The sequence below is a fragment of the Scyliorhinus torazame genome, chromosome 11 (genome assembly GCF_047496885.1).
Source record: "Scyliorhinus torazame isolate Kashiwa2021f chromosome 11, sScyTor2.1, whole genome shotgun sequence".
Taxonomy (NCBI): domain Eukaryota; kingdom Metazoa; phylum Chordata; class Chondrichthyes; order Carcharhiniformes; family Scyliorhinidae; genus Scyliorhinus; species Scyliorhinus torazame.
Genome location: NC_092717.1, coordinates 175,621,005 through 175,646,066, shown reverse-complemented (window position 1 = coordinate 175,646,066; position 25,062 = coordinate 175,621,005). Strand labels below are relative to the sequence as shown.

Here is a 25,062-nt window from a genome sequence, read left to right as displayed (position 1 = left end):
CGATCCGAGCCCCCACGGGAGGAGGGAGGGATGGGCCGTTTCCTGGACCAATTGAGGTTTCCAAAGGTGGAAGAGGGACTGGTGGCGGGACTGGGGGCCCCGATTGGGTTGGAGGAGCTGATCAAAGGGATAGGAAGCATGCAGGCGGGGAAGGCACCGGGCCGGACGGTTTCCCGGTCGAGTTCTATAAAAAATATGTGGACCTGTTGGGACGCTGTTAGTTAGGACCTTTAATGAGGCAAGGGAGGGGGGGCTTTACCCCCGACGATGTCCCGGGCACTGATCTCCTTGATCCTGAAGCGGGACAAGGATCCCCTGCAATGTGGGTCTTACAGACTGATTACCTTGCTAAATCTAGATGCCAAGGTGCTGGCGAAGGTCTTAGCCACGAGGATTGAGGATTGTGTGCCGCAGATCATCCATGAAGACCAGACGGGGTTTGTGAAGGGGAGACAGTTGAACGCGAATGTGCGGAGGCTTTTGAACGTTATCATGATGCCGGCGAGGGGGGGGGAGGCGGAGATAGTGGTGGCGATGGACGCTGAGAAAGCCTTCGATAGGGTAGAGTGGGGGTACCTGTGGGAGGTGCTGAAGAGGTTCGGGTTTGGGGAGGGGTTTGTCAGGTGGGTTAGGCTGTTGTATGAGGTCCCGATGGCGAGTGTGGCCACAAATAGGAGGCGGTCCGAGTACTTTCGGTTGCACCGAGGGACGAGACAGGGGTGTCCCCTGTCCCCCCTGCTCTCCGCACTGGCGATTGAACCCATGGCTATGGCACTGAGAGAGTCGAGGAACTGGAGGGGGTTGGTGTGGGGTGGGGAGGAGCATAGGGTGTCGCTTTATGCGGATGACCTGCTGCTGTATGTGGCGGACCCGGTGGGAGGAATGCCAGAGGTAATGAGGATCCTTAGGGAATTCGGGGACTTTTCGGGGTACAAGCTCAATATGGGGTAGAGTGAGCTGTTCATAGTTCAGCTAGGGGACCAGGAGAGGGGGATTGGCGAGCTCCCACTAAAAAGGGCAGAGAGGAGCTTCAGATATTTGGGGGTCCAGGTGGCCAGGAGCTGGGGGGCCCTGCATAGGCTTAACTTTACAAGGCTGGTGGAGCAAATGGAGGAGGAGTTCAAGAGGTGGGACGCGTTGCCGCTGTCCCTGGCGGGTAGGGTGCAGTCAATCAAAATGACGGTGCTCCCAAGGTTTTTGTTCCTGTTCCAGTGCCTCCCCGTGTTTATCCCGAAGGCTTTTTTCAGGCGGGTTAACAGGAGTATAATGGGGTTTGTGTGGGCGCGAGGGACTCCGAGAGTGAGAAGGGTGTTCCTGGAGCGGAGTAGAGATAGTGGGGGGCTGGCGCTGCCCAACCTCTGTGGGTACTACTGGGCCGCCAATGCGACGATGGTGCGCAAGTGGTTGATGGAGGGGGAGGGAGCTGCATGGAAGAGGCTGGAGATGGCGTCCTGTATGGGTACGAATCTGGGGGCGCTGGCAACGGCGCTGCTGCCGCTCCCTCCAAGGAGGTATACCACGAGCCTGGTGGTGGTGGCGGCCCTCAGAATTTGGGGGCAGTGGAGGCGGCATAGGGGGGAAGTTGGAGCCTCGGCGTGGACCCCATTACAGGGGAACCACCGACTCGCCCCAGGAAGAACAGGTGGAGGGTTTTCGGGGTGGCACAGGGCAGGGATATGAAAGTTGGGGGACCTGTTTGTGGACGGGAAGTTGGCGAGCTTAGGTGACCTGGAGGAGAAGTACAGGCTCCCCCCGGGGAACACCTTCAGGTACTTACAGGTAAGGGCGTTTGCCAGACGACAGGTGGTGGAATTCCCGCGGCTACTGCCACACACAGTACAGGACAGGGTGCTCTTGGGGAGGGTGGGTGGGAGTGGGGAAGATCTCGGAAACTTACCAGGTGATGCAGGAGGAGGAGGAGGCCTCGGTGGTCGAGTTGAAAGGTAAGTGGGAGGAGGAGTTGGGAGAGGAGATCGAAGAGGGGACGTGGGCAGATGCCCTAGGGAGGGTGAACTCTTCCTCATCGTGTGCGAGGCTCAGCCTCATACAGTTTAAGGTGCTGCACAGGGCACACATGACCGGGACAAGGATGTGTGCTCAGGGAGCCCAGCAAATCACACCCATATGTTCTGGGCATGCCCAGCGCTGGAGGAATTTTGGAAGGGCGTAGCGAGGACGGTGTCGAGGGTGGTAGGATCCAGGGTCAAGGCGGGCTGGGGGCTCGCAATATTTGGGGTGGCAGAGGAGCCGGGAGTGCAGGAGGCGAAAGAGGCCGGTATTCTGGCCTTTGCGTCCCTGGTAGCCCGGCGAAGGATTCTCCTTGAGTGGAAAGATACGAGGCCCCCAAGCGTGGAATCCTGGATCAGCGATATGGCGGGGTTTATTAAATTGGAGAGGGTGAAATTCGCCTTGAGAGGGTCGGTACAAGGGTTCTTTAGGCGGTGGCAACCGTTCTTAGACTTTCTGGCAGAACGATAGACATTGGTCAATGGCAGCAGTAGCTCGGGGTGGGGGGGGGGGTTATTTTTGTTTATGTTATTTACACTGGAGGGTCTGAGGGGGTGTATACACCTGTTGTGTTAAGTCGGGGTGTTAATGTTAATTTATTATTTATGTACGGGGGGAGGGGTTTGGGGGGTTGCTTTTTTAGATTGTGTTTTGTACTTAACCCTGTTGGGTTCTTTTTCTTTCTCATTTTGTTATTGATATTTTATGAAAACCTTTACTAAAAATTTTTTTTTTTAAATAGTTACTGAATTTTAAAATCTGTAAGGTATTGCTCAGCAGATGGGGAAGGTTAGCTGTAAGGTAGTTAAATTGAGATGGTTTGAAATTGTTTTAATGTATAATAATAATCACTTATTGTCACAAGTAGGCTACAATGAAGTTACTGTGAAAAGCCCCTAGTTGCCACATTCCAGTGCCTGTTCAGGGAGGCCAGTACAGGAATTGAACCCATGCTGCTGGCCTTGTTTTGCATTACAAGCCACCTGCTTAGCCCACTCTGCTAAAGCAGGCCCTATTGTATTGGTACTTTGTGAAGCCAGTGTCGAACGTAAGTGTGATTCCATTTTATTTTATTGTTTTTCTATTTCTTTTTTAAAAAAATATATTTTATTAAAGTTTTCAAACACAGTTTTTTCCCTCACAATTCAAAGAAATAAAAATAAAAGTAACATGATAACTGCAATATAACATTTTGTAACTAACATAGTAAACTAACCCAAATAACACAAAGTAATACTCCCCCCCGCCCCTCTCCCCCTCCAAAAAACCCAAACAATTTACCTCCCCCTTCCCCCCCCCCCCCCCCCCCCCCCCCCCCCCCCCCCCCACCCCCCCCCCCCCCCCCCCCCCCCGGGTTGCTGCTGCTGGTCATCTATCTTCCCTCTAACGTTCCGCTAGGTAGTCGAGGAACGGTTGCCACCGTCTGGTGAACCCTTGAGCCGATCCTCTCAGCGCAAAACTTCATCTGCTCCAGTTTTATGAACCCCGCCATATCGTTTATCCAGGCCTCCAGCCCGGGGGGTTTCGCTTCCTTCCACATGAGTAAAATCCTACGCCGGGCTACTAGGGACGCAAAGGCCACGACATCGGCCTCTTTCGCCTCCTGCACTCCCGGCTCATCCGCAACTCCAAATAAAGCTAACCCCCAGCCTGGCTTGACCCGGAGCTTCACCACCTTCGAGATCACTCCCGTCACTCCCTTCCAATACCCCTCCAGTGCCGGGCACAACCAAAACATATGTGTGTGGTTCGCCGGGCTTCCCCTGCACCTCCCACACTTGTCCTCCACTCCGAAGAATCTGCTGAACCTTGCTCCCGTTATGTGTGCTCTGTGCAGCACCTAAAATTGGATCAGGCTCAGCCTGGCACACGAGGAAGAGGAATTTACCCTGCTTAGGGCATCAGCCCACAAACCCTCCTCAATCTCCTCCCCGAGCTCTTCTTCCCATTTTCTCTTCAGTTCGTCCACCAGCTCCTCCCCCTCTTCTCTCATCTCCCGGTATATCTCGGACACTTTGCCCTCCCCGACCCACACCCCCGAAACCACCCTGTCCTGGATCCCTTGTGTCGGGAGCAGCGGAAATTCCCTCACCAGTTGTTTCGTGAACGCTCTCACCTGCATATATCTAAAGAAATTTCCCCGGGGCAGCTTATACTTTTCCTCAAGCGCTCCCAAGCTCGCAAACGTCCCATCTATAAATAAATCTCCCACTCTCCTGATTCCTACCCGGTGCCAGCTCTGGAATCCTCCGTCCAGCCTCCCTGGGGCAAAACTATGTTTGTTCCTGATCGGGGACCACACCGAGGCTCCCAGCACACCCCTCTGTCGCCTCCATTGCCCCCAGATACTTAATGTTGCCGCCACCACTGGGTTTGTGGTAAATTTTTTTGGTGAGAGCGGTAGTGGCGCCGTCACCAGCGCTTTTAAACTCGTCCCTTTACAGGACTTCATCTCCAATCTTTTCCACGCCGCTCCCTCTCCCTCTATCATCCATTTATGAATCATCGCCACATTGGCGGCCCAGTAGTAGTCGCCCAAATTCGGCAACGCCAGTCCCCCTCTGTCTCTACTACGTTGTAGGAACCCCCTCCTTACCCTCGGGACCTTCCCTGCCCACACGAAGCTCATGATGCTCCTATCTATTTTTTTAAAAAAGGCCTTAGTGATCAGTATAGGGAGACATTGGAACACAAATAGGAACCTCGGGAGGACCATCATCTTAATTGCCTGCACTCTGCCCGCCAGTGACAGCGGCTGCATGTCCCACCTTTTGAAATCCTCTTCCATTTGTTCCACCAGTCGTGTCAGATTAAGTCTGTGTAAGGTTCCCCAGCTCCTGGCTATCTGAATCCCCAGGTATCGGAAGTTTCTTTCCACTCTCCTTAGCAGTAGGCCATCTATCCCTCTACTCTGGTCCCCAGGGTGTATCACAAAAAGCTCACTCTTTCCCATGTTAAGCCTATATCCCGAGAAACCTCCAAACTCCCTCAATATCTGCATGACCTCTGTCATCCCCCCCACTGGGTCCGTCACATACAGCAGTAGGTCATCCGCGTAGAGTGACACTCGGTGTTCCTCTCCCCCTCTAATCACCCCTCTATGGCCAGTGGTTCAATTGCCAACGCGAACAGTAATAGGGACAACGGGCATCCCTGTCTTGTTCCCCTGTATAGTCGAAAATACTCCGACCTTTGCCGACCTGTGACCACACTTGCCGTTGGGGCCCCATAGAGGAGTTTAACCCAGCTGACAAACCCGTCCCCGAACCCGAACCTCCTCAGCACCTCCCATAGATACTCCCACTCCACCCTATCAAATGCCTTCTCTGCATCCATTGCCGCCACTATCTCTGCCTCCCCCTCAACTGGGGGCATCATTATCACCCCTTATAGCCGTCGCACGTTGACATTTAGTTGTCTCCCCTTTACGAACCCTGTCTGGTCTTCGTGCACCACCCCCGGGACACAATCCTCTATCCTCGTTGCCAGCACCTTTGCTAGCAACTTGGCATCCACATTTAGCAGTGAGATAGGCCTATAGGACCCGCACTGCAGCGGATCTTTATCCCGCTTCAAGATTAGCGATATCGTCGCCTCCGACATTGTCGGGGGTAGGGTCCCCCCTTCTCAGGCCTCGTTAAAGGTCCTTAGCAGTGGGGCCAACAAGTCCACATATTTTCTATAAAATTCCACCGGGAACCCATCTGGTCCCAGGGCCTTCCCTGCCTGCATGTTCCCCAGCCCCTTGGTAACCTCGTCCACCCCAATCGGCGCCCCCAGGTCTTCCACGTCCTGCTCCTCCACCCTCGGGAACCTTAATTGGTCCAAAAACTGCCGCATCTCCTCTTTTCCCTCCGGGGGTTGGGACCTATAAAGTCTCTCGTGAAAGGTCTTAAACACCTCATTTATCTTCCCTGCTCTCTGCACCGTAGCTCCCTTTTCATCCCTAATTCCCCCTATCTCCCTCGCCGCTGTCCTCTTTCGCAGCTGATGGGCCAACAGGCGACTCGCCTTTTCCCCATATTCATACCTCATCCCCTGTGCCTTCCTCCACTGTGCCTCCGCCCTCCTTGTGGTCAACAGGTCGAACTCCGTCTGGAGTCGTCGCCTCTCCCTGTTTAGTCCTTCCTCCGGGGCCTCCGCGTATTCTTTATCTACCCTCAAAATCTCCCCCAGTAGTCTTTCCCTTTCCTTGGCCTCTATTTTCCCCTTGTGGGCCCTGATGGAGATAGCTCTCCTCTGACCACCGCCTTTAGTGCTTCCCATACTACTCCCACTCGGACCTCCCCATCGTCATTGGCCTCCAGGAATCTTTCGATACATCCCCGCACCCTTCCGCAGACTCCCTCATCCGCCAGTAATCCCACATCCAGTCGCCAGAGTGAACGCTGCTCACTCTCCTCTCCTAGTTCCAGGTCCACCCAGTGTGGGGCATGATCTGAAACAGCTATGGCTGAGTACTCAGTTCCTTCCACCCTCGAGATCAGTGACCTTCCCAAAACAAAGAAATCTATCCGGGAATACACCTTGTGAACATGGGAGAAGAAGGAGAACTCTCTGGCCTTCGGCCTAACAAATCGCCACGGATCCACTCCCCCCATTTGGTCCATAAACCCCCTAAGCACCTTGGCCGCTGCCGGCCTTCTTCCGGTCCTGGATCTAGATCTATCTAACCCTGGGTCCAACACGGTGTTGAAGTCCCCCCCCCATTATCAGGTTTCCTACCTCCAGGTCCGGGATACGTCCCAGCATCCGCTTCATAAATCCCACGTCATCCCAATTCGGGGCATATACGTTAACCAACACGACCTCCATTCCCTCCAGTCTGCCACTCACCATCACATATCTGCCTCCGCTGTCTGCTACAATGTTCCTAGCTTCGAATGACCCCTATTTCCCCACCAGTATGGCCACCCCTCTATTCTTTGCATCCAGCCCTGAGTGGAACACCTGTCCCACCCATCCTTTCCTTAACCTAACTTGGTCCGCCACCTTCAGGTGCGTCTCCTGAAGCATGGCCACGTCTGCCCTCAGTCCTTTCAAGTGCGCGAACACTCGGGCCCTTTTAATCGGCCCATTTAGGCCTCTCACGTTCCACGTGATCAGCCGAACTGGGGGGCTGCCTGCCCCCCTCCCCTGTCGACTAGCCATCACCCTCTCTAGGCCAGTCCCACGTCCCGATTCCGCGCACCCACCCGTTCCCCAGGCGGCGCATTCCCGCCCCGACCACCCTTTCTTTTACCAGTTCCTCTTCGATCTCTGCAGCAGCAACCCAGTTATCCTCCCCCCCCCCCCCCCCCCCCCCCCCCCGCTTCCGAAAGTCAGCTGACTTCAACTGACCCCGGCTTCTCCCGCTCTCTCCTTGACCCCCCCGTGTGGGGAACTCCCATCTACCTTGCACCTATCTTCCCGCCATCATCTTTCTGGCGCGGGAACAAGAACAGTAAGCCCCGTGTTCTCTATAGCTGTCCCGCCCCTTGTGGCGCAGCTCCCTCTGCCGCCACACTCCCATTCCCCATCCCCCGCCTATGTCTCTTCTTCCCCCCCACCGGCGCCCACATTTCTTAGTGTCCCCTCCCCCCCAATCTACTCCCATCTACTACTTCGTACCTTTTTGGCCCATCTCAGAACCACCTCTCTGTCATTGAAGCGATGAAATCGCACGATCGTCGCCCTAGGTGGTTCTCCTGCCTTTGGTCTCCTCGCAGGGACCCGATGAGCCCCTTCCACTTCCAAGGGGCCCGAGGGGGCCTCAGCTCCCATTAGCGAGCGTAGCATCGTGCTCACGTAAGCCCCGCCGTCCGCTCCTTCCACTCCCTCGGGGAGACCCAGGATCCGAAGATTCTTTCTCCGTGATCTGTTTTCTAGGACTTCAATCCTTTCAATGCACTTTTTGTGGAGCGCCTCGTGCGTCTGCGTTTTGACCGCCAGGCCCAGGATCTCGTCTTCGTTGTCCGTCACCTTCTGCTCCACCACGCGGAGCTCCATCTCCTGGGTCTTTTGTGCCTCCTTAAGCCCCTCAATTGCTTGTAGCATCGGGGCCAGCACCTCCTTCTTAAGCAGCTCCACACACCGTCTCAAAAATTCGTATTGGTCCGGTCCCCATGTCGCCTGGGCTCCCTCCACCGCCATCTTGCTCCTTTTTCCTTCTGCCCCTGTCCTCGAGGATTCTTCGCGATCTGGCCGCCGCCGCCGATATTTTTCTTTTTCGTTGGGGGGGGGACTCCCTGTTGTCTCACCCCACACCGGGTTTCGTCCCGAAAAAATTCCCCATTGGGGCTCTTAAAAGAGCCCGAAGGTCCGTTCGAGCTGGAGCCGCCGAAACGTGCGGCTTAGCTGGGCATCGCCGCAACCGGAAACATCCGTTTTTCTATTTCTTAATAAACACCCAGTTTACTATAAAACCATCACACGTAGTTGGGGGCATAATTTCTGGATTGCAAAGCCTCTCCTCATACTATACAAATTGCAAATACAAACACGTGCGCCTTGTTTCAAGGTTCCCTTCTGTGATTTGGACAGCTTGACATTTAGAATCATAGAATTTACAGTGCAGAAGGAGGCCATTCGGCCCATCGAGTCTGCACTGGCCCTTGGAAAGAGCACCCTAATTAAGCCCACACCTCCACCCTATCCCCGTAACCCAGTAACCCCACCTAACCTTTTTGGACACTAAGGGCACTTTATCATGGCCAATCCACCTAAACTGCACATATTTGGACTGTGGGAGGAAACCGGAGCATCCAGAGGAAACCCACGCAAACACGGGGAGAACGTGCAGACTCCGCACAGACAGTGACCCAAGCTGGGAATCGAACCTGGGACCCTGGAGCTGTGAGGCAAGTTCTCACCATCAGCCATGCCCTTAACAGAAGGAAATTTAATAATTTTCAAAAGGTAGTTAGACATACACTTGAAAAGGAAAACTTGCAGAGGTATGGGGGAAGAACAGGAAGCAGAACAAATTGAAATGCTCTTTTAAAGGCCAATTGCCCACCTACTGTGTGGGAAAATGTTATGATTCTTTGAGTGCGCTTCATTTGTACCAACACTAGAGGTCAGTGGAGAGCTTCAGATGCAAAATCAAAATACTGTAGCTGCTGGAAATCTGGATAAAACAGATTTTCTGGGGCATTTATGGGATATGAGCATTGCTGCCATAGCTGGCATCTGTTAATTTCCTTTGAGAAGACGGTGGTGAGCCACTTTCTTGAATCATTGTAGTCTGGTAAGAAGTCTTACAACACCAGGTTAAAGTCCAACATGTTTGTTTCAAACACTAGCTTTCGGAGCGCTGCTCCTTCCTCAGGTGAATGAAGAGGTATGTTCCAGAAACGTATATATAGACAAATTCAAAGATGTAAGACAATGCTTTGAATGCGAGCATTTGCAGGTAATTAAGACTTTACAGATCCAGAGATAGGGGTAACCCCAGGTTAAAGAGGTGTGAATTGTCTCAAGCCAGGACAATTGGTACAACTCTATTTTATTTTATCTTCTATATACAGTTCGTTCTGTATATAAGCTTCTGCTCGGCGATTTTGCGTTGTCGTGGGTCCTGAAGGCCGCCTTGGAGAACGCTTACCCCGACTGGAAGGGAACATTCCTGCCTGGCGATTGTCACGCGATGTCTGTTCAGCAGCAACCAAGCCTCCCCGGTACACAGTAAAACTCGGCAACACCACCAGCAGCAACCAGCAGTAGAAGAGAAACTCCACATCATTGTGGTCTGGGTGTAGCGCTTCCACAGTGCTGTTAGAGAGGGAGTTCCAGCAGGTTATTCACTGCAATGAAGAATGGACACTGATATATTTCCAAGTAAGAATGGTGTGTGATTGGACACAAACTTGCAAGTGGTGGTCTTCCCATGGGTCTGCTGACTTTATCCTTCTAGCTGGTTGGGGCACGGTGGCACGGTGGTTAATAATAATAATAATAATAATCGCTTATTGTCACAAGTCGGCTTCAATGAAGTTACTGTGAAAAGCCCGTAGTCGCCACATTCTGGCACCTGTTCGGGGAGGCCGGTACGGGAATTGAACCCGCGTTTCTGGCCTTGTTCTGCATTACAAGTCAACTGTTTAGCCCACTGTGCTAAACCAGTCCCTAGCACTGCTGCCTCACAACTCCAGTGACCCGGGTTCAATTCTGGGCTCGGGTGACTGTCTGTGTGGAGTTTGCATTTCCTCCCCGTGTTTCTGTGGGTTTCCTCCGGGTGCTCCAGTTTCCTCCCACAGTCCAAAGACGTGCAGGTTAGGTGGATTGGCCGTGCTAAATTGCCCCTTAGTGTCCAAAAGGTTCGGTGGCGTTACTGGGTTACGGGGATACGGTGGAGGTGTGGGCTTAAGTAGGGTGCTCTTTCCAAGGGCCGGTGCAGACTTGATGGGTCGAATTGCCTCCTTCTGTACTGTTGATTCTACAAATTCTCCGTTCCTGAGACTAGGGGCGCGATTCTCCACTCCCACGCCGAAGTGGCCGCGCCGTCGTGAACACCATCTACTCACGCCAGGCCTTGTCGCCCGCGTAAAAGCGGCACCGCATAGATGACGCGGCCGGCAACGCATTACGGACGTCATCCGTGCATGCGTGGTTGCCGTCCTGTCCAAATCCGCCTCGCAAGAGGATGGGGCACCGATCGCGGGCCACCCCACATTCCAGGTGAAGCCCGGTGCAGGATCCCCCGTCGCCCCCCCACAGGCCGCCCCCCCCAGCGTTCATGCACCGCCCACGACTGCAGCGACCAGGTGTGGACGGCGCCGGGGGGAACCCGCCGTTTTGGCCTGGCCGCTCGGCCCATCCGGGGCTCAGAATAGCGGGGGTGCCGGAGAATCGCCATTTTCGGTGTCTCCGGCGATTCTCCGGCCTGCGGCCCGCAAAACTCTACCGTGCCGTTCCCGCCGCTTGGGAGAATCGCGGGAGGGCGTCGGACCGGCGTCCCCGGAAATTTCGGTGGCCCAGGCGATTCTCCCAACCGGCGTGAGAGTGGAGAATCGCACCCTAGGTCTTGACCCGGGACAGGATTCGCGGAGTTCGTTTTTTAAAAAAATATATTTATTCAAGTTTTTTAACACAATTTTTCTCCCTTATAGCACCGCCCCCCCCCCCCCCCCCCCACCGTAATAAAAAAAAATGAGAAATCGCGCAGAGCAAGATATATACATGGCAAAATGATATATTTACACAGCTTTGTACACTGGCCCTCACCCGTACGTGCCAGTTTCCCCAACCCTTCATGTTATCTCTTGCTCATCCACCCTCCCAGGTAGTCCCCCCTCTCCCCACCCCCCTCCCAGGACGTCCCCCCGCCCCATCCCCCGTCCCCAAGGTTGCTGCTGCTGACCGACCTTCATCTAACGCTCCGCGAGATAGTCTAGGAACGGTTGCCACCGCCTGTAGAACCCCTGCGCAGACCCTCTCAAGGCAAATTTAATCCTCTCCAACTTTATGAACCCAGCCATATCGTTTATCTAGGCCTCCACGCTGGGGGGCTTCGCCTCCTTCCACATTAGCAAGATCCTTCGCCGGGCTACTAGGGACGCAAAGGCCAGAATGCCGGCCTCTTTCGCCTCCTGCACTCCCAGCTCGTCCACTACTCCAAATAGTGCTAGCCCCCAGCTTGGCTTGACCCGGACTTTCACCACCTGAGATATTGCTCCCGCCACTCCTCTCCAGAACCCCTCCAGTGCCATTCGCGGAGTTCTTCAACAGCAAAACTGGTGCCACACCTGGACCGATTCAACGACCGTTAAGGGGCTAGCACTGGCGCACGTGAAACACAATCGATTCCAATGAGAAATGGTGCCGGACTCGCTATTGACACTCCCAGGCCGCCCAGGAGCGGGAGAAGTCTGGAGGGGGACTGCTGGACCTGCGGCCCCTCTCCACGGCAGAGGCGCGGCCCTGGACGTGGTCGGCGTGCCCGTGGAAAACGTGGAGATTGGCGTCGGTCGAGGAAGTGAGACACCACTGAAGCGTGGTTCACCATGACGTGTTTATCAACCCCCCCAACATCACCCTCACTCCACCCTCATCCCCACACCACCCTCACACCAGCCTCATATCACCCCCACACCAGCCCCGCACCCCCACTACCACCCCGACCCGTGGTCTAATCATGGGTCCTGTCTTACGTCATGCAGGACCTGCTGGTGATGGGGCGGGTCATTCTGGTGTCCCCTAGAATAAACATTGTTTTGTTTTAAAAGTACTTTAGATCTCTGTTGCATCACACCTGTAAAGTGGGCCCTTGTGTTCCCCATAACCAAAATCGATTAAAAATTGTGGGTCAGGTGAACTCCATGATACACTTTGGGGTTCTCTAAACCCTGGCCCATAACAGTACAGCAGGTGGAGGTAGGAACTCCCAAAGGGGCGGATGGTCAGACTGACCCCAGGGACTAGCTGCCATCCAGATGGGCTTCGGGCTTCTGGAACGGACAGTCCCATTGATTTTGTTTTTTAAATTTAGAATACCCAATTTAATTTTTTCCAGTTAAGGGGCAATTTAGCGTGGCCAATCCACCTACCCTGCACATCTTTGGGTTGCGGGGGCGAAACCCACGTAAACACGGGGATAACTCCACACGGACAGTGACCCAGAGCCGGGATCGAACCTGGGACCTCTGTGGTGTGAGGCTACAGTGCTAACCACTGTGCCACCGTGGACAGTCCCATCGATCATGGAGATGCAGTCACTGAGCCAGGGACTAATGAGGGACTAATGGCAGCATCGGTGAGCATCCAGCACCTGCAGGTGCAGGTGGAGGAGTCCAACCGAATGCAGGAGCAGGAGGTGTGCCGACCATGCATGCTACCCAGGCCAACACCACTTGGGTGGCGTCCGTGGTGGAGGCATTGGGGGTGAGGGTTTTGGCTATGAATCAGTATGTCCAAGGTCTGTGCAGGCGGAGGCCGAGGTCCAGGACAGGGTTGTCCTCCCATAGGCCGCCATGTGCCAGAGCCACCTGGACATTGCAGCGGCACTCCTGAGCTTGGCCTAGTCACAGCCGCCCATGGCTCAGAGCATCGGTGGCATTGTCCAGGCACTGGCCGACATGGCACAGAAGCAGTGGGAGGTCCAGTCCCAGAGGGAGATGACGCAGTGACTGGCTCATGTGGCACAGACCCAGAAGGTGATGGCACAGTCACAGCATGATATGACGCAGTCCCAGATGGAGGTGATCCACCTCATGTGCTCCATGGCCGCAAGCATGCAGACCCTGGTCAAGATGGCAGCGGGCCTCCAGGACTGGCAGCGCAAGGTGCTGGGGGTGCATCAAGGGATGGCTCAGCTCCCACCCCCTTCTCATGGAGTAGCAGCCCGGGGGCCATCGGGCACCCCGAGGGAGGAGGAGGTGATGGGGCCCATACCTGACGGGAGGTGCGTGGAACACCGCAGCACCTCAGGCTCTCCCCCCTCCTATCCCTGGCGCATCTGCTGGGCAGCGAGCAGAACAGGGCAGCACCACACCATCTGGGACACATTAGCCAGTCGGGCCCATCCAGGCCCAGTCACCCCAGAAGACCCCAAAGGGGACCCAGGTCACAGGCCGGAAATCACAGCAGGCCAACTCCACCCCTGATATACCCCCTGGGGATCCACCTAGACATAGCATTAGGGCCCATAAGGCCAGAAACGTAGACACCAAATTGGTACAAGTGCAGGGCACAGTTTAGTGATAGGGACTAGGGCACAAATCTGTATATGTGTTCTCACATTAAACACTTGTGCACAATGTTACAACCTGCCTCGGTGCTCTGTCAGAAGAGTGTGAGGGGTGGGCTGGTGGGGATGGGACCACAGTTCAGCCAGTGTTACCGCTCCAGTGTTGCCCCTTTGCGGCAACGTTATTATCTCTGGGTTGTTACCCGTGCCACGTGATAGCGAGACGAGGAATAGGGAGAGAGAGGAGTTGAACATGTGGCTACAGGGATGGTGCAGGAGGGAGGGTTTCAGATTTCTGGATAATTGGGGCTCATTCTGGGGTCAGTGGGACCTCTACAAACGGGATGGTCTACACCTGGACCAGAGGGGTACCAATATCCTGGGTGGGAAATTTGCTAATGCTCTTCAGGAGGGTTTAAACTAGTTCAGTAGGGGCTTGGGATCCTGAATTGTAGCTCCAGTATACAGGAGGTTGAGAGTAGTGAGGTCATGAGTAATGTTTCAAAGTTGCAGGAGTGTACCGGCAGGCAGGAAGGTGGTTTAAAGTGTGTCTTCTTCAATGCCAGGAGCATCCGGAATAAGGTGGGTGAACTTGCGGCATGGGTTTGTACCTGGGACTTCGATGTTGTGGCCATTTCAGGGACATGGATAGAGCAGGGACAGGAATGGTTGTTGCAGGTGCCGGGGTTTAGATATTTCAGTAAGCTCAGGGAAGGTGGTAAAAGAAGGAGAGGGGTGGCATTGTTAGTCAAGGACAGTATTACGGTGGCAGAAAGGACGTTTGATGAGGACTCGTCTACTGAGGTAGTATGGGCTGAGGTTAGAAACAGGAAAGGAGAGGTCACCCTGTTAGGGGTTTTCTATAGACCTCCGAAAAGTTCCAGAGATGTAGAGGAAAGGATTGCAAAGATGATTCTGGATAGGAGCAAAAGCAACAGGGTAGTTGTTATGGGGGACTTTAACTTTCCAAATATTGACTGGAAACGCTATAGTTCGAGTACTTTAGATGGGCCTGTTTTTGTCCAATGTGTGCAGGAGGGTTTCCTGACACAGTATGTAGATAGGCCAACGAGAGGCGAGGCCATATTGGATTTAGTACTGGGTAATGAACCAGGACAGGTGTTAGATTTGGATGGAGGTGAGCACTTTGGTGATAGTGACCACAATTCCATGAGGTTTACTTTAGTGATGGAAAGGGATAGGTATATACCACAGGGCAAGAGTTATATCTGGGGGAAAGGCAATTATGATGCGATGAGGCAAGACTTAGGATGCATCGGATGGAGAGGAAAACTGCAGGGGATGGGCACAATGGAAATGTGGAGCTTGTTCAAGGAACAGCTACTGCGTGTCCTTGATAAGTATGTACCTGTGAGGCAGGGAGGAAGTGGTCGAGCAACGGAACCGTGGTTTACTAAAGTAATCAAAACACTTGTCAAGAGGAAGAAAGAGGCTTATGTAAAAATGAGACATGAAGGTTCAGTTAGGGCGCTCGAGAGTTACAAGTTAGCTAGGAAGGACCTAAAGAGAGAGCTAAGGAGAGCCAGGAGGGGACATGAGAAGTCTTTGGCAGGTAGGATCAAGGATAACCCTAAAGCTTTCTATAGATATGTCAGGAATAAATTAATGACCAGGGTAAGAGTAGGGCCAGTCAAGGACAGTACTGGGACGTTGTGCTTGGAGTCCGAGGAGATAGGGGAGGTGCTAAATGAATATTTTATGTCAATATTCACACAGGAAAAAGACAATGTTGTCGAGGTCAATACTGAGATTCAGGCTACTAGACTAGAAGGGCTTGAGGTTCATAAGGAGGAGGTGTTAGCAATTCTGGAAAGTGTGAAAATAGATAAGTCCCCTGGGCCGGATGGGATTTATCCTAGGATTCTCTAGGAAGCTAGGGAGGAGATTGCTGAGCCTTTGGCTTTTATCTTTAAGTCATCTTTGTCTACAGGAATAGTGCCAGAATACTGGAGGATAGCAAATGTTGTCCCCTTGTTCAAGAAGGGGAGTAGAGACAACCCCGGTAACTATAGACCAGTGAGCCTTACTTCTGTTGTGGGCAAAATATTGGAAAGGTTTATAAGAGATAGGATGTATAATCATCTGGAAAGGAATAATTTGATTAGAGATAGTCAACACGGTTTTGTGAAGGGTAGGTCGTGCGTCACAAACCTTATTGAGTTCTTTGAGAAGGTGACCAAACAGGTGGATGAGGGTAAAGCAGTTGATGTGGTGTATATGGATTTCAGTAAAGTGTTTGATAAGGTTCCCCATGGTAGGCTACTACAGAAAATACGGAGGCATGGGATTCAGGGTGATTTAGCAGTTTGGATCAGAAATTGGCTAGCTGGAAGAAGACAAAGGGTGGTGGTTGATGGGAAATGTTCAGACTGGAGTCCAGTTACTAGTGGTGTACCACAAGGATCTGTTTTGGGGCCACTGCTGTTTGTAATTTTTATAAATGACCTCGAGGAGGGCGTAGAAGGATGGGTGAGTAAATTTGCCGATGACACTAAAGTCGGTGAGTTGTGGACAGTGCGGAAGGATGTTACAAGTTACAGAGGGACATAGATAAGCTGCAGCGCTGGGCTGAGAGGTGGCAAATGGAGTTCAATGCAGAAAAGTGTGAGGTGATTCATTTTGGAAGGAATAATAGGAAGACAGAGTACTGGGCTACTGGTAAGATTCTTGGCAGTGTGGATGAGCAGAGAGATCTCGGTGTCCATGTATATAGATCCCTGAAAGTTGCCACCCAGGTTGAGAGGGTTGTTAAGAAGGTGTACAGTGTGTTAGCTTTTATTGGTAGAGGGATTGAGTTTCGGAGCCATGAGGTCATGTTGCAGCTGTATGAAACTCTGGTGCGGCCGCATTTGGAGTATTGCGTGCAATTCTGGTCGCCGCATTATAGGAAGACTGTGGAAGCATTGGAAAGGGTGCAGAGGAGATTTACCAGAATGTTGCCTGGTATGGAGGGAAGATCTTATGCGGAAAGGCTGAGAGACTTGAGGCTGTTTTCGTTAGAGAAAAGAAGGTTAAGAGGTAACTTAATTGAGGCATACAAGATGATCAGAGGATTGGATAGGGTGGACAGTGAGAGCCTTTTTCCTTGGATGGTGATGTCTAGCACGAGGGGACATAGCTTTAAATTGAGGGGAGCTAGATATGACAGATGTCAGAGGTAGGTTCTTTACTCAGAGAGTAGTAAGGGCGTGGAATGCCCTGCCTGCAACAGTAGTGAACTCGCCAACATTAAGGGCATTCAAATGGTCATTGGATAGACATATGGGCGATAAGGGAATAGTGTAGATGGGCTTTAGAGTGGTTTCACAGGTTGGCGCAACATCGAGGGCCGAAGGGCCTGTACTGCGCTGTAATGTTCTATGTTCTATGTTGTGGAGGACACAGCAGGTCGCCACAATGCGGCGACCCTCTCAGCGTCATACTGGAGGGCCCCTCCAGAGGGGTCCAGGCACCTGAACCACATCTTCAGGATGCCGAAGCACCACAGATGCTGGAGATCTGAAAGGAAACAGGAAGTGCTGGAAACATTCAGCAGGTCTGGCAGCATCTGTGGAGAGAGAAACAGAGTTAATGGGCACGATTCAGGGAACAGAAGTTAAAGTCTGCTGAACAACACGCTCAGCGGCTGCAGCACCAAGAAACACCCCGCTATCCAGCGGTTTTGTTTGGCCTCGGTAAGTTTCTCCCCACCAAGGCCGAACTTAGAGGGATTTCCTGCTGATAAGGTTTTCATACAATTTACAGTGCAGAAGGAGGCCATTCAGCCCATCGAGTCTGCACCGGCTCTTGGAAAGAGCACCCTACTCAAAGTCAACACCTCCACCCTATCCCCATAACCCAGTAACCCCACCCAACACTAAGGGCAATTTTGGACACTAAGGGCAATTTATGAAGCCAGGCTCGCAGTGCCATGGTGCCCTGGTGCCAGGGTACCACATTGCCCAGCCCCCACGACCTGGGCATCTCCAGTGGTCTGGGAGACCTTCGCCAGATGCCGTTACGACTGATCCACGTTTGTGTGCACAAGTACTAAACAGCGCCCTGGCGGGGTCTCCCAGGTGTGGTCGGTGAATACTGGGCACTGGGTAAATCCGGTGTCCAGGTATTTAAATATTACAATCTGGATCTCGCCCAGCGAGGATAAGATCCAGATCGCGTTGGGTGGAGCGAGTCGGGTGACTCGCGATCACTCCAGCGCCGGGTGCAGAGCCCAATTTGGGTCTCGTGTGAGATGCACCTGGCAGCCCGGATACGGGCTGGGCGCAATGGTGTCACTGAATCGCGCCCAACATTTCAAATTCAGTATGATGCTCCTTCAAAACCTGTTGTTTGAGGTTTACCAGGCCATCAGCATCTTGCCGACTGCAGATCAAACCCCTCTTCTGCTCGGAGCGGAGGATGCTTCTATCAGGAGGCACCTCCCAGCAGTTGCTAGGATTGGGGGTGGGGGTGATGGGGGGGTGTTTGTCCAAGCAGGGTGGGATTTGTGGGGAGGAAAACCAGCCTCCACAGCCTTTGCACTTTCCTTGCAGGGGTTCCCCCTCCATCAGCAATGATCTTATCCTTTTTATTATTTTTGACCTACCTTCTGTAGGCCTTAGGGCCCCTTCCTTCCTCAGTTGTGGCACAAAATCCTGGTGGTACTTCTGAAGTAGACCTTCCTCCTGTGGGAGGGGGGAAAATCGAATCTCCAGTCAGTGCGTTAAATGGCTGTGGGTCTGACTACGTCAGTGGGGATGCGTACCCCATCAGCTTTTTCAGTAGCTAGGCAGGAAACCCCACCATCCAAAAAACCCTATCCTATGACCCTACTCCTGCTCCTAGTTCTTATGTTCTTATGGACAGGTTGTTTCCACTGGTGGGTGAAAGCAGAACTAGGGGGCATAGCCTCAAAATAAGGGGAAATAGATTTAGGACTGAGCTTAGGAGGAACCTCTTCACCCAAAGGGTTGTGAATCTATGGAATTCCTTGCCTAGTGAAGCAGTTGAGGCTCCTTCATTAAATGTTTTTAAGATAAAGATAGATAGTTTTTTGAAGAATAAAGGGATTAAGGGTTATGGTGTTCGGGCCGGAAAGTGGAGCTGAGTCCACAAAAGATCAGCCATGATCTCATTGAATGGTGGAGCAGGCTCGAGGGGCCAGATGGCCTACTCCTGCTCCTAGTTCTTATGTTCTTATGACAGCAGGAACATCATTGATGAAGAAGCTAAGGATGATTGAGCCTCAGACAATGGCCTGAGGAACTCCTGCAGCGATGTCTTGGGGCTGACGTGATTGGCCTCCAACAACAACTATCTTCCTTCGTGCTAGGTATTACTCCAGCCAGTGAAGAGTTTTCTCCTGATTTCCATTGACTGCCTGGGTTCCTAGATGCCGCACTTGGTCAAATGCTACCTTGATACCAAAGGCAGCCACTCTCACCTCACTGCTGGATTTGAGCTCTTCTGTCCATCTTTGGTCAAAAGCTGAGGTCGGAATCAACTGATTGAGGTTCAACCCAAATGGAGCATCAGTGATCAAGCTATTGTTGAGTAATTGCTGCTTGATAGTGTCAACAATACCTTCAGATGATTCACAATGGAGTGATGAGACAACAATTGGCCAGGGTGGATCTGTTTTATTTTTAGACCAGGCAGGCATACCTGAGTAATTTACCACTTTGCTGGTTAACTCCCTATTGTTGGAAACACTCAACAGGTTAAATCTTTTTTTTGGGGGGGGGGAGTGGGATTTGTATCCAGGAGCACTTAATTTTAGGGCATAAAATAGAGAACGAAAGGACAAATACCTACGATGTTGGATCTCCGCTCCTGCAATGTTGCCTCAGGATTTCCGAGGAGATAAACTACCTAGCATAAGTGCAGGTTAAGTTCAGCCATGCAAATTAGGAGAGGAATTCTCAGCATCCCTGGCTCACATCCAGTGAAAGACTAAAAAAGGTTCATGAGCTGGTCACACTTATTGCTGGAGGTCAGGGTAGACGAGCGAGGAAAGAGAATTTTGAAGTGTGGTCTCAGTAGTGTTATGGGCCAGGGTTTAGAGAACCCCAAAGAGTATCATGGAGTTCACCTGACCCACAACTTTTAATAGATTGTGGTATGGGGAGCACACGGCCCACTCTACAGGTGTGGTACAGCAGAAATGGAAAAGTATTTTTTAAAAGCAAAACAATGTTTATTCTATGAACTCAAGTTAACCTTTTTAAAACATACAGTGAACATCAATTCAAATACAACCCCCAAAGAATACAACACTAAGTAAACCTTAATAACTTCCCAAACAACATCCAGAAGACAAAAGAAACACCTTTTAACAGAAGCACATTAGGTTTACATTCACTACTGAGAACATTTATAATTCTGAATTCACCAAATGATCAAGAGATAGTCTTTTCATGGCAGAGAGATCAACAGTACGGCTGCTCTGTCTGGCTTCAGCTCCAACACTGAAAACGAAACCAAATACACACCCTGCAGCAAACAGCCTAAACCGAAAGTAAAAAGCTGACAGACAGCCCAGCTCCACCCACACTCTGACATCACTGATAAACACCCATTTCTTAAAGGTACGTTTCTTAAACACCCATTTCTTAAAGGTACTCTCACAGGACAGTAGAGAAGATAAACCGGAGGTTATTCTGCATTCCTGGAACAGTTAGACGTTTCAGCAGATAAGTAAAGGATCTGGATGTGCTTTATGCGGCTCAGCTATGCTGATTTGATTTGATTTATTGTCACATGTACCGAAGTACAGTGAAAAGTATTTTTCCATGGCTGAGGAACCTAGGTGTAAAAAAATTTTGGGGGGTGGAGTGGGATTTGTATCCCAACAATGGTGCCGCATTAGCTGCCGATAAGTTCACCAGGGAGGTACCAGCCTGTCATTAGCTGAATAGTTTTCCTCTCTTTTCTTCAAACAGCAGACTTGTTGGAAAGTGAAACAACTCTCGAGGCTTGCGATCCGATTTGTCTATTTTCCATGTGGAGTCTTGACTTCTATCGTTCCTCGATTTGTCCCATATTCCAGCCTAGAATACTTGAGGACTGGATGCTTGGGGCCACTTTAGCTCAGTTGGATAGACAGCTGGTTCATGATGCAGAGCAAAGCGAGCAGCGTGAGCTCAATCCCCGTACCGGCTGAGGTTATTCATGAAGGTTCCACCTTCTCAACCTTGCCCCTTGCCTGAGGTGTGGTGATCCTCAGGTTAAACCACCACCAATCAGCTCTCCCCCTCTAATGGGGAAAGCAGCCGATGGTCATCTGGGACTATGGCGACTTTACCTTTACAGTAAACAGATTAAAGAAGTGGCAATCTGTACATGCCCTCTGCTTGCTAATCAGGCTCGTCCACCAGTTTTAGTGCTGCTCATTCTCAGCTATTAGTTTTTCGCTGTGAGTTCATGGATCCGGTCTGCACTGAGTAATCTAAAATGGCGAGAGTAGGGACGACACGTGGCACAGTGGTTAGTCATGCAGCCGATGACGCTGAAGACCTGGGTTCGAATCCCAGCCCCGGGTCACTGTCAGTGTGGGGTTTGCACATTCTCCCCATGTCTACGTGGGTTTCACCCCCACAACCCAAAGATGTGCAGGTTAGGTGGATTTTTACCCAATTATCTTTTTCCAATTAAGGGGCAATTTAGCGAGGCCAATCCACCTACCCTGCACAATTTTGGGTTGTGGGGGTGAAACCCACGCAAACACGGGGAGAATGTGCAGACTCCACACGGACAGTGACCCAGGGGCTGGGATTCGAACCCAGGTCTTCAGCGTCATAGGCTGCATGGCTAACCACTGTGTCATGTGTCGTACCCGGGATTCAAACCCGGGACCTAAGTGCCGTAGGCAGCAATGCTAACCACTGCGCCACTGTGCTGCCCTCAGGTTAGGTGGATTGGCGACACTAAATTGCCCCTTAATTGGAAAAAAATAATAATTGGGTACTCTAAATTTAAAAAAATAATAAAAGGGAGAGTTAAACTGCAGGCACCTCATTGAGAAACTGGGGATGGGCCCTTCCAACCCTTCCCTCCAAAGGGACCTTCATTCTCACAGGCAGAATTGAGATGTTCAGCAAAGTGACTCCCCAAATTCACCTTTTGCTCTCCCCGATAGAACACAGAACATACAGTGCAGAAGGAGGCCATTCGGCCCATCGAGTCTGCACCGACCCACTTAAGCCCTCAGTTCCACACTATCCCTGTAACCCAATAACCCCTCCTAACCTTTTTTGGTCACTAAGGGCACTTTTATCATGGCTAATCCACCTAACCTGCACGTCTTTGGACTGTGGGAGGAAACCGGAGCACCCGGAGGAAACCCACGCAGACACGGGGAGAACGTGCAGACTCCGCACAGACAGTGACCCAGGAGGGAATCGAACGTGGGACCCTGGCGCTGTGAAGCCACAGTCCAAAGATATGCAGGTTAGCTGAATTGGGCATTCTGAATTCTCCCCCAGTATACCCGAACTGGCGCTGGAGCGTGGCGACTAGGGGATTTTCACAGTAACTTCATTGTAGTGTAGTAAGCCTACTTGTGACATTAATAAAGATTGTTAAAGCGATTTGAGGAATCACTGTGAGCAGATTGGAGGAGACCACATTGAGTGAGTATTACTTTTTAAAATTTAGAGTACCTGATGCACGATCAATGACCACTAAAGCGAGGTTGCAGTACAACTGAAGGCTTTAATAAGCTAGATGTTTCCCCCAGCAGCTCAGGGACAGAATGAAGGCTGCTGGGGCGGCATGGGCTCTTATACCCCGTCTAGCAGGGAGGAGCTACCATACACCTTGACCAATAGGAAACATACAATATCTACCAATGGTGTTCCAGCATTACCAGGTACCGTACTACCTCTACACAGACTACCACATTCACCCCCAGTTAAAAAAGAGTCCGGCGGGGGTGGTGGCCTGATATTACAACATGGTAACGTGGTAGAAATTATAGTTATGGAGGTACCGTAATACCTCCGTACAGCGTTTTGTAACTATTTACAATTCTATTTACTATTTACAATTTATGATTCATAATTAACTATACACTTTAAAATGAAGCAATCAGTCGTTCTCTGTGATCGTCGAAGCTTCGGTGGTGACTCTGGTGGAGGTTCGGGAGTCTGTGACTCCGGCAGCGTGACCTCGATCTCTGTGGCAGCTTCCACACCCCTAGACGGCGCTGGTGGGGAAAACGGTTGACCTGGGAAGGAAGCGCCTGCGGGGTGCGTCGGTGGGTGGGGGGGCCTAGACGGGGCCGGAGGAGGGACCGATCCTCCTGTAAGGTGCACTGGTGGGAGGGAGGGTGGGACTGGTGGCTGTGGTGAGTGTGGGGCTCCGGCGGGCGCCAGGTCTCGTAGGGAGACCGTATATTGTCGGCCATCGGGGTACGCCACGTAGGCGTACTGGGGGTTAGCGTGGAGAAGATGGACCCTCTCGACCAACGGGTCCGACTTGTGCGCCCGCATATCTTTTCGGAGCAGGATGGGTCCGGGAGCTGCCATCCAGGTCGGGAGCGAAGTCCCAGAGGAGGACTTCCTGGGGAAGACAAGGAGACGTTCGTGAGGTGTTTGGTTGGTTGTGGTACAAAGCAGTGACCGGATGGAGTGGAGGGCATCCGGGAGGACTTCCTGCTAGCGGGAGACTGGGAGATTCCTGGACCGTAGTGCCAGTAGGACGGTCTTCCGGACCGTTCCGTTCTCCCTCTCTACCTGTCCGTTACACCGGGGGTTGTAACTGGTCGCCCTGCTTGAGGCGATGCCCTTGCTGAGAAGGAATTGACGCAGTTCGTCGCTCATAAAGGAGGACCTCCTACCACTATGTGTGTAAGTGGGGAACCCAAACAGTGCAAAGATGCTATGGAGGTCCTTGATGACGGTGGTTGCGGTCATGTCGGGGCAGGGGATGGCGAATGGGAACCGGGAGTACTCGTCAATCACGTTCAGGAAGTACGTGCTGCGGTCGGTGGAGGGGAGGGGGCCTTTGAAGTCCATGCTGAGGCGTTCAAAGGGACGGGAAGCCTTTATCAGGTGCGCTTTTGCTGGCCAGTGATGTGTTGGGTGTTCTGGATCACATACAGGTCACCAACACTTGATGTAGTGCAACACTATTTTATTGAATTATTAACTGTTTAAACATACTCAGACTGTGGGTCAATACGATACTAGCTTTAACCAAAGACCTTTGCCTTGTCCTAACCAGTCGATGCACTCAGCACATGGTGAATGTCTGTGTTGCAGGCTGTGAGCTCTATCCTCCTAGCTGGCTGCTACTCGAATGAGCGGGAACTCTGATGCCCCTTGTCTTGATAGTGCGTGTGCTCTCACTGGTGATTGGCTGCGGTGTTGTGTATGTTGATTGGTCCCACTGTGTGTCCATCGGTGTGTGTCTGCACCATGATTTACTGGCGTATATTATGACATCCCCCCTTATATAAAAAAATGTACCTGCGTGACAATAAATAGTGTATGGTGAATGTTCCTGACTACATGTGTGCGAAATATTTACAAAACCATGTACATAAAACTAAGCTATTTACATGGGAAGGTGCCTGGTGCAGAAAAACAGTGTGTCACAAGAATAACGAGATGAACACTATAAACAAACCACTTGAACGATTAAACGGAAGAACAGAACAGATCAGAAAGTCCATAAGTCCACAAAATTCACAAATTAAGTCTCTGAGGTGGGTGACGAATTCTGGTTGACCGCCTCAAGGGTGCGTCAGGAGCCGCCCGCTGAGGAGCGGGCTGGACTGCGACAGAGTAAGGAGGATGCAGAGTGACCGGAATCTCTGCATAGTCCAGGTCAGGGGCAACAGGAGGGCGTGGCAATGGTGGAGGATCACGTAGCATTCAAAACTTTCATTCACCTCTACGCTGCAGTGAGTGTCAAACTTGAGGAGGACCATCTTGAACTTCGTCTTATCTTCGTCACCTGCAAAGGTGAGAGAGTTGAAAATGTGGATGGCATGGTCCCCGACCGTGGAGAGGAGAAGAGCAATCTTTCAGGTGTCCGAGGCGCCCTCCCTGTCTGTGGCTTTGAGGAAGAGCTGGAAGCGCTGTTTGAAAATCTTCCAGTTGGCCCCGAGGTTGCCGGCGATGCGGAGCGGCAGCGGCGGGCTGATGTTGTCCATGTTGCAGGATGACGGAATACTGGCGGAAGGCAGATCACTTGCAGGTAGGTCTAAGAAGTGCTAGTATCCCACCCCTTCTGGTATCATGATGTGTTGGGTGTTCTGGATCACATACAGGTCACTAACACTTGAAATAGTGCAACACTATTTTATTGAATCATTAACTGTTTAAACATACTCAGACTGTGGGTCAATACGATACTAGCTTTAACTAAAGACCTTTGCCTTGTCC

General features: G+C 51.8%; 1 long non-coding RNA gene across 1 annotated transcript in view; it reads right to left on the bottom strand.

The window, feature by feature from the left end:
• Positions 1-18,346, bottom strand: part of LOC140386029 (uncharacterized) — a 47,467-nt gene extending 29,121 nt beyond the window's left edge. Inside the window, exon 1 of the long non-coding RNA XR_011933542.1 lies at positions 18,279-18,346. This is a non-coding gene — a long non-coding RNA (uncharacterized lncRNA). The remainder of the gene's footprint in view (positions 1-18,278) is intronic.
• Positions 18,347-25,062: the final 6,716 nt, after the last annotated feature.